The sequence below is a fragment of the Opisthorchis viverrini genome (genome assembly GCF_000715545.1).
Source record: "Opisthorchis viverrini unplaced genomic scaffold opera_v5_63, whole genome shotgun sequence".
NCBI classification, from domain to species: Eukaryota; Metazoa; Platyhelminthes; class Trematoda; order Opisthorchiida; family Opisthorchiidae; genus Opisthorchis; species Opisthorchis viverrini.
Genome location: NW_008751719.1, coordinates 568,580 through 576,640, shown reverse-complemented (window position 1 = coordinate 576,640; position 8,061 = coordinate 568,580).

The window sequence follows — 8,061 nt, the reverse complement described above, 5'->3', positions numbered from 1 at the left end:
TTTGGGATGGATATCTATTCCTACCGAAGGGTATGCGGATTTCTTTTGTAGTTTTCGCTTCATCCCTCGAGTTACGTAGAACGCTTCCGGCTGTGTTTTTGGTCGCATTGCAATCCTTGTGGACACTGGGTTCTTGTTTTCCGGAGAACATTCAGTCTAGTGCAGATGAAATTAACGGTCTTATTAGACGAAAATGTGAAATTACAGAGGACGGTGAATCTTGTAGACAGGAAGCCACGCGTAAAAGATGAAGAAGTTGGAGGACAATGCAACGATTTCAGGGTTTCAAATATATGTTGACTTCTTAGTGAGAGGAATATACTGAGGGTGGTGGGAAGTTTAGAAAGTGGAATGGAGTTCCATAGGTTGGCCATCCTGAGAAAGAAAGTGAATTTCCGTCCAACAACTCGATAATGGGTGATTGCCTTCGCAAAATGAATGGAGTAGGAAAAAGACAAAAACGCAGACAGTATTGGAAGACTCTGGAGGATAACCATCCCGGTAGAAATGATAGCAAACATACGGGAGCCTCGAGATTTTTCAAAAGACCTGGTTTTCATTTATCGACAATGTGTCAATGGGTTGCTTTCGTATTTGCTTCAGTCAGTCATGCTGAGTTGGAGTGGTCATCCCGTATGGGCGAACGACACTCAAGCGTTGAGTTCATCCCGGCGTTGAGAAGTAGGAAGAGATCGGAATGTCTTGGAAACTTTCCGAAACCTGTTGCTGAAGGTCCTCCAGGCCAATAGTTCCGAGTTATCTGACCAGGACAGTAAACGCCCTATGAGAGACACTAGAGAAAAAAGAAATGGCAGCTGAGTCTAATAGGGTTGAACAGTCGGCAGGTGGAGCTGAATTTCAATACAATTGGCTCTTTCCATCCCCAAATCCTACATCTTAACCTTGACACAATCAGTGCCAAAGGCATTGTTACAGATGACGCGATCTTCGGTCAACTGGGTGGTTATCACCCGTTGAGAAGAAAGTATGACACAGGTGGTGTGATTTGTGAAAAGATGAAACGCGGAAGAACGCATTTGATCGATGTAGACTAAGGGTGTTCTGATATGTATACACAGCCTCGTTGTGCGTAATCAAGAGAGCGACTTTGAGTGGGATTCATCTTGTATGACTGGAACTGTTGGTGACATGACATTGAATGAGACGTTTTTTTATCTCATATTCTCCTGTTGCCCTTTCGCATTCATCACTGGCATTCACTCTTTATGTCTTCAAAATAACGGTGAATTCACTGTTATAAAAGCATTGTGGCGAAACAAAGAATGCAAGAAGGCGAGATTAATTTTAAGCTGTTTGAGCCACAGTGATTAATGACCCAGGAGTAGGCGGCGGTATTGTGGCAGAGACGTTTGAATTGTGAAAATACTTTTTAGGTTAGGGAGAACTTGCAACTTTGAGTGTAAAAGTTTGAGAATGCTAGATAAACTGTGCTGAACTAGCACACAAATTGCTTAAAGATTGCGGTCTGTGTCTCTTAGGTAGAAGGAGCACAGCACCGAAAAGCATAGTCTAGGTTCTCCGGTGACCTGGAATCTGAATTGGTGAGGTAGACTAAAAATTTACGAATACTTGAGACCAAGAACTCTGATCACCACAGAATAAGTGTCAGGCTCACCTCCAGTCCTGGAAGCAGTGCGTTCAGCACCAGGAAGCCATCTGGGATCTGGTAGACAATCTTAGGCCGGTGGCACTTGACAGGTGAGTCCTAGTTTACTTTAAGTTGGATCCGATAGAAGGCAAGAGTCTTGACAGAATATGTAGATGACATTTATGCCATCTGCAAGGAAGTGTTCATCATTCTGCCGGCGCGTTTGATATGCAGCGTGGAGAGAATGTTGATTGGAATGCTCCCTTGAATGACCCCACTAGTGATTGATAGTGCAGGGGACGGTCGCTTTCAAGTTGTGACTGGTCCTACTAAACAGGTATGAGATGAATTACTTACACTAGAATTGAGTAACGCAAACTGAGGTATTTTTTATGGTAGGGATGAATAAAGGGCTTGGTCAAAAGCTCTTTAGCTACTAGGTATACTACCACAATAGTGTAACCTGCACCCTTATTTGGTGTGCTGATGTCCAAGAAATGGATTCAGACAGTTCTGTGTCCGTAATTTCGTTCATTTATGGCATTCATACTCAAGAAGAACCTTGTTAACGACGCAGTATCCAGACACTCCTACTTCTCAGTAGGAGAGGGATAGACTGAATTCCCTTGCGTTTTTTTCTGGGCATGGATTTCTATTGAGAGAGAAAGATCCCAAAGAATAGGGACATCTTAACCAGAATGACTCCTCTGATAGCCCAATTTTTAAGTCTGATGTTCCGAAGATCAGTTTCCAACTCAGGATCCATGTCTGATCTTCAAAACGCTGGTGAGAATTAAGGGACACATTGGTGAGTGTGAGCGGGCTCCAGCGGGTCGGGCATAAACCGCTCCATATTCGCTTGTTTTGGGGAAATGCCATATTTTGGCCAATGATCTCTCCACTCGCGGTAAGCATCAGGATATCATCAGGCTGTTAGAGTAGACAAAACTGAGGTGATTAACCCTCACTTGTGGAAAACAGTTAGACACACTGGAGTGTTTTAAAATGAGTGAACATAAGGGGTTAGGTGGGTCTATTTATGTACATTGTGGAAACCGGCGTCGTAAGGCGACAAGTGGGGTTAAGCTGTTCTGTTATATTTTATAACATTGATGCCGCAGAAAAACTGCTTGAGTGCAAACCTGACTGGAGCGCATGCACTCAGACGTGATGTGCTGTGAGGCACGTCGACCTTTGCGCGTCAGTTTCCAAGGGAACTGCCGGCGTGATTTATTCTGGGACGCGTCTGAAAGGATAACTGTTGTAGGAATGTGGCAGAGCCAGGTAAATCAGGTAAAATTTCCAGCCCATTGTACGCATCTTGGTTGCTTGCTACTGCCTGATGATCGACTTTGGGGAACAGTGGTCATGTGTATCCCGTTAAGGATGTTAACCATGGCATTTACACATTGCGGATGTCGGCTATAAATTAAGTGACATACTGGTCCCACGAGGGCGCTAAGTTAATCACTCAAGCGATTGGCTTATGCCGAAATCGGGATGTACCAAAAGTGGCAAATTCCTGGGCAGACAGCTAAAATATTTTGCTCAATACACAGTGGATTGAGCCGGTTTTTCGTAGGCAAGTCGATAAAATTTCTAATGACCACATCATGCCAAAAACATGACCAGGGCTCTGATTTGATTTCGATACATAGTCACGTTTGGTAGAAATGGAACCAGATGAATTCAGCTTTGGTTAGCATAATTGTTTAGTCAAATTTTTGTATAAATTGTCCTTTCACTTGGCTTTTATCTACTTATAAAAGTGCTGTTTGAAAACCGTATTTACATTAAGTTTGGCTTTTACAAAGTTGGAAGGGATGACGGTTCATGAGCCTATGTAGAACGTAGGATAGATACTGGTTACAATTTGTTTTCTTTTTAGATTTCTGGATGTCCCTACGGGTTTGAAAAATAAGATGATGCGGCACTGGTCTTATTGAGGCCATATAAAATAGGTTTCTATCGTGACTGCGTAAGACATGGGGTAGTGAATGAAGTTCGCAAACCAGTTTAATACGCAGCGCGGAGGCCACCCGAAGTCATTAACGCATGGGGCGGTAGCATTCAAAAAGACTTCCAAGAAGTTGTAATGGAGGATGGAGTTATCCTTGACGCCCATTCCACCATCCCACTTATAATGAAATGCCTTTTGTGTATCGGTTGCATTTTGGCTAGCAATGGATTACGTAAGAAACGAACATTACACCTCATGATGGTTAACAAGGTCATATCCTGGGTTTTTAGGGAACCGTTAGGTAGTAGTGAACCTAAACATATTTAGTTAACCAAAGATGGAATACTCATGGTCTGATTATAAACAAGTAAAATTCGTGTTCACCATGCAATTCAATCACATACCTACTTCATGTAAGTTTGTCTCTACAGTTGAACCTTCCAAGAAACTGGGTGACTACAACAGGATTTAGTGCACTTAGTCCACGACCGAACATCCATACAACGGGCGATAATCCATCAAGTATTACCAAATATTAACTAGCAATAACACATTCCAAAAATGGACGATAAGCAAACTGAACCAACTAACAGGGCTAGGGTGTTTGCGCATATGTCTAAGTGTATGAGTGGACGTGAAATTGGTAGAAAAATGTAGGGTTCTAGACCGAATTCAGACGCATGCAATGTGCGTTGGTGGAGTAGTGGTAACACGCTCGCCCCGTAGGTCAGGTGTTCGGGGTGTAAATCCCGGTACGGCCATTGGATATGTATCGCTGATGGGATTTAATTAGAGCGAAACTCGAGTCCAGTGCTTCAACAGAATAGTTAGGCCAGAACAGGGGGATGACCGTTTGAACAAAGACAGACAAAGAATTAAGAAGAAAAAGTTCATTCTTTCGTATAAAAGGTTGATCATGCAAGCTGTGTTTAATCAAACAGATGTTTCTCGACGGATCGTGAAGCACCTGAGGTTCTAGATCAGAATGGTGACTGGTAATCTCGAGTTGGCTGATCATTACCGGTAAGGGTTTTGGGAGTTCCGCAGGCTCGCTAGGAGCAACTCAAGTTACGGTTAGAATAAGTGTAAAGTTCTATTGGACAAACGAGACCTGATAACAGCCTCATTTGCAACAGAGTGCCACTCCTCCCGAATGCACTCAAGCTTTTTTGGCGAATACCAGTGCACGGGACAATGCAACGATAGGAACCCTAGACCTGGGACACGAAATTCCCTTGACAATGAAGTGCACTTATGCAGTCCAGCGAAGCTACTAAATAACGGATGGATGAGACATTCATTGGGCAGTGAGGAGTCGGGCGACATATCGTGGGAGGAACGCCATTCAAACCTCAGATCACAGTCTCTTAGTGTCCCTGTCTTCCTAAAGAATTCGTATGAGTAACTATTCAGATGGCAAGCAACAGTACAAACCACGATTTTGAGTTGAAATAAGTCTCAAGAACAGCTACCGCAGTGGTTATTGTGTAATCCCATTGCGTGATTGCAAGATAGACTTACAACATTGTGGAATCTCAGGATTCGACGCTTGAGAAGCATACTCAGAGCAAACCACATGTATTGCAAGGCGAACGTATCCTACCGTAATCTAACAATGGCAAAGATCTCACCGATTTGTATAGCGACATTTAAGTTCAGCCATGCTGAAGCTAGTAAGTGATGTGGAAGGACAGGTTGAAAGTGGCATTCGAATTACTTCAGGGGTCGTTTCAGTGATCAGGTGAGAAAGGTAAAATAAGAGCGGTGGAAGATTTCGGCACGCTTCAACACGACGTTCGTAGGACCATTTTGTTACATTCGGTGTCGGCAAAACCGAAGGAAGGAGACCTATATGAATACAGGGACACCTGGCGCCAGGTAGTGATGTTAAGTATATACATCATGTGGACGGTTCCGGTTGCATGACATAGTTGTTGTTGTAGCTGTGTGCTGTGAAATGAAAGGAAAATGAACAATCACTTGAACGGATCTTCTACTCACCATGACGTTAAATATATTGGCTTTTGATTTCATGGAACCTACTTGAGGAAGTAGTTGTATGTTACGCTGCACATTTGTATTTTGCCACAAACTGAAAAAATAGTGCACAACGCTTTCGGTTATACTTACCAGTTACGAACAAATTAATGGGTTGGGTTGAGCACCAAGTTTGAAAGATACCTGTGATAATAAATGTCACAAGGATGGTCGAATAGTTATGTGCAGAGTAAGCTGACCGAGTGCCTTTCGGAAGCGTGAATTCGGTTCAGCACGTTCAACCAACCTTGCTTCGGCGATAGCGGGGCTGAGCTCATATCACCTGCCCAAATATCACGAATGGTGAGTTGGGTTCAGGCTTCCTGGTTGTCTAATCCACGTGTCTTGCAATCGACGAAGCTGGTGAGGAATTGTTGTCGTTGCTTGCATCATCGTCGGTTTGTGTTATCGAATGATGTTTTCGTGGTAGTAAGTGTTTTTACTGTTTGGTTCAGTATTGCCTCATCTACAGACTGCATGTAGACTGATAGTACGAAAACGATGAGATTTGAAAATCTTAATGATGTAAAACCTGGCCTTAAAGTTGAAAAAATGGACTGGTGAGGCACGATGAGCAAGTCCACGCCATGACTGTGCTACTTAAACGGACTAGGCATTCGGGGTCGAAAGGAGCGGAGACAGTGATGTACAATTTAATAAGAATTCCTCTTGGTAGGTGCACCAAATATATCATGAATGTCGCATGTAATGTTTATTTAACAGAGGGTTGGGTGTCAAGTAGCGTAACAAAGAAGAAGCATTATAGTAAGGAATGAACGGTAAAGGCGAAACTTGGTATAAGGTACAGGATTGACTGGCTGAGGGGTGACGGTAAGTATTTTTGCATGGAAACCTCGACGGAACGAAAGGTTGCATTCAAATACAGCATCGTATCCTGTCTCAGGCGTCAGGCTGAAGCCCACATGCCTAACTGGAGACGCACATACAAACAAATCAGTCCTATCCGCACAAGCATCGATACGTCATTAATTGCCCATGTTCTTCGGCTCATTTATCCAATAGGTTTTGTTGTAAGAAATTTGTATGTGTGAACAATCATCTCGGCCTGAATAATCACTGTTTACTGCTGTCTACGTTAGCTTCTCGTCAACCAGCGATGTGTGCCGCACTCTACAAAAAAAAACAATCAAGTAGAACTTCGTTTGGATGCACAATATAAGTTGGCCTGGTTTTAAGACATACTGGGGCCCTTGCTTTTCATCACGGACTGGCAACAATAAAGTACGTGACGGTCTGCTATCGACATTGCAATGCGGGACTGTTGAGGACATAATCACCGATCGAGGGGCGTGACGCCAATTGTAGATAGTGTACTTGAAACTACGGCCCCTATTAGACTCGTAACTTTGCTGGTCCGGCATGTTTAACTGCCAATCCCTTGTAAATATCGACAGCTCATTGATTTACGCTTCTTCTTCTTCGATGCAATGAATGGGGCTAAACGCATCCTTCTTTACAGGACTTCGGCATTGTTCCACCACTTGGCGTATGTTCTACAAGTTTTTTCGGTGACGTTTCGATTGCCTGAAAAGAAGTGCGTGTTGAGTAGTACGAACCGTTATCTGTCTTATGTTCCTATTTTCTCTCTTCCTGCCATACGCATTTGTGATCTCGTTTGTAATGAAACCTGCGACGGGAAAAGTTGGCAGCCCCTCAATTTATTTAAACCTGGTATTTTATAGTGTTTTGGTAAACACGGGTTTTGATAACTCATCATCCTGTTCCCTGACGAACTTGAGAGAAGTATAGGAAAATAATTGGGGCGTCCGACACTTGAGGAGGGGCGTCACGATTCGTGGAATTCTTTTCATCCTTCCGTGAAATCCACACCATTTGGATTCACGGATTCACGGATTGATACAATTGGGGCGACACTTGAGGAGGGGCGTCACGATTCGTGGAATTCTTTTCATCCTTCCGTGAAATCCACACCATTTGGATTCACGGATTCATTCACTGATACACAGGATCGAGGCTATTGCCCAAGTCTCCCGGGTCGGTTTTGTTCTTGTCGGTCAGTGGCTGTCGTTCACCTGAAAGGCACAAGTGAAAAAAGGGTGTAGCACTGCTCTTTATGTTCTCAGCGCGGGGCAGTATCCTCGCCAGCGCGAAAATTCGCATAAACAAATGTCTAATAGTGCTTTAAATTGGGTTCGAGAAGGAGCGTGCACAACCGTCGGAGGAAGGTCATTCCACGCAGCTACTACCCGAAATGAAAAAAAGTTTTGTCTAACGGATGTGTGTGCCCTGAGCTTGAAGATTTTCTTACTATGTCCCCGCCGGGTGTTTGCTGGGTAAACGGTAAAAAACCTGTTTGCCAAGCTTTGTTCAAACAGGGCGTAGGTAAGAATTAGGTCCCCTCGGAGGCGACGGCACTCCAGGGGAAAGAGATCAAGCGTCACGAGACGCGTTTCGTAGTCCACGGACTTGAGGC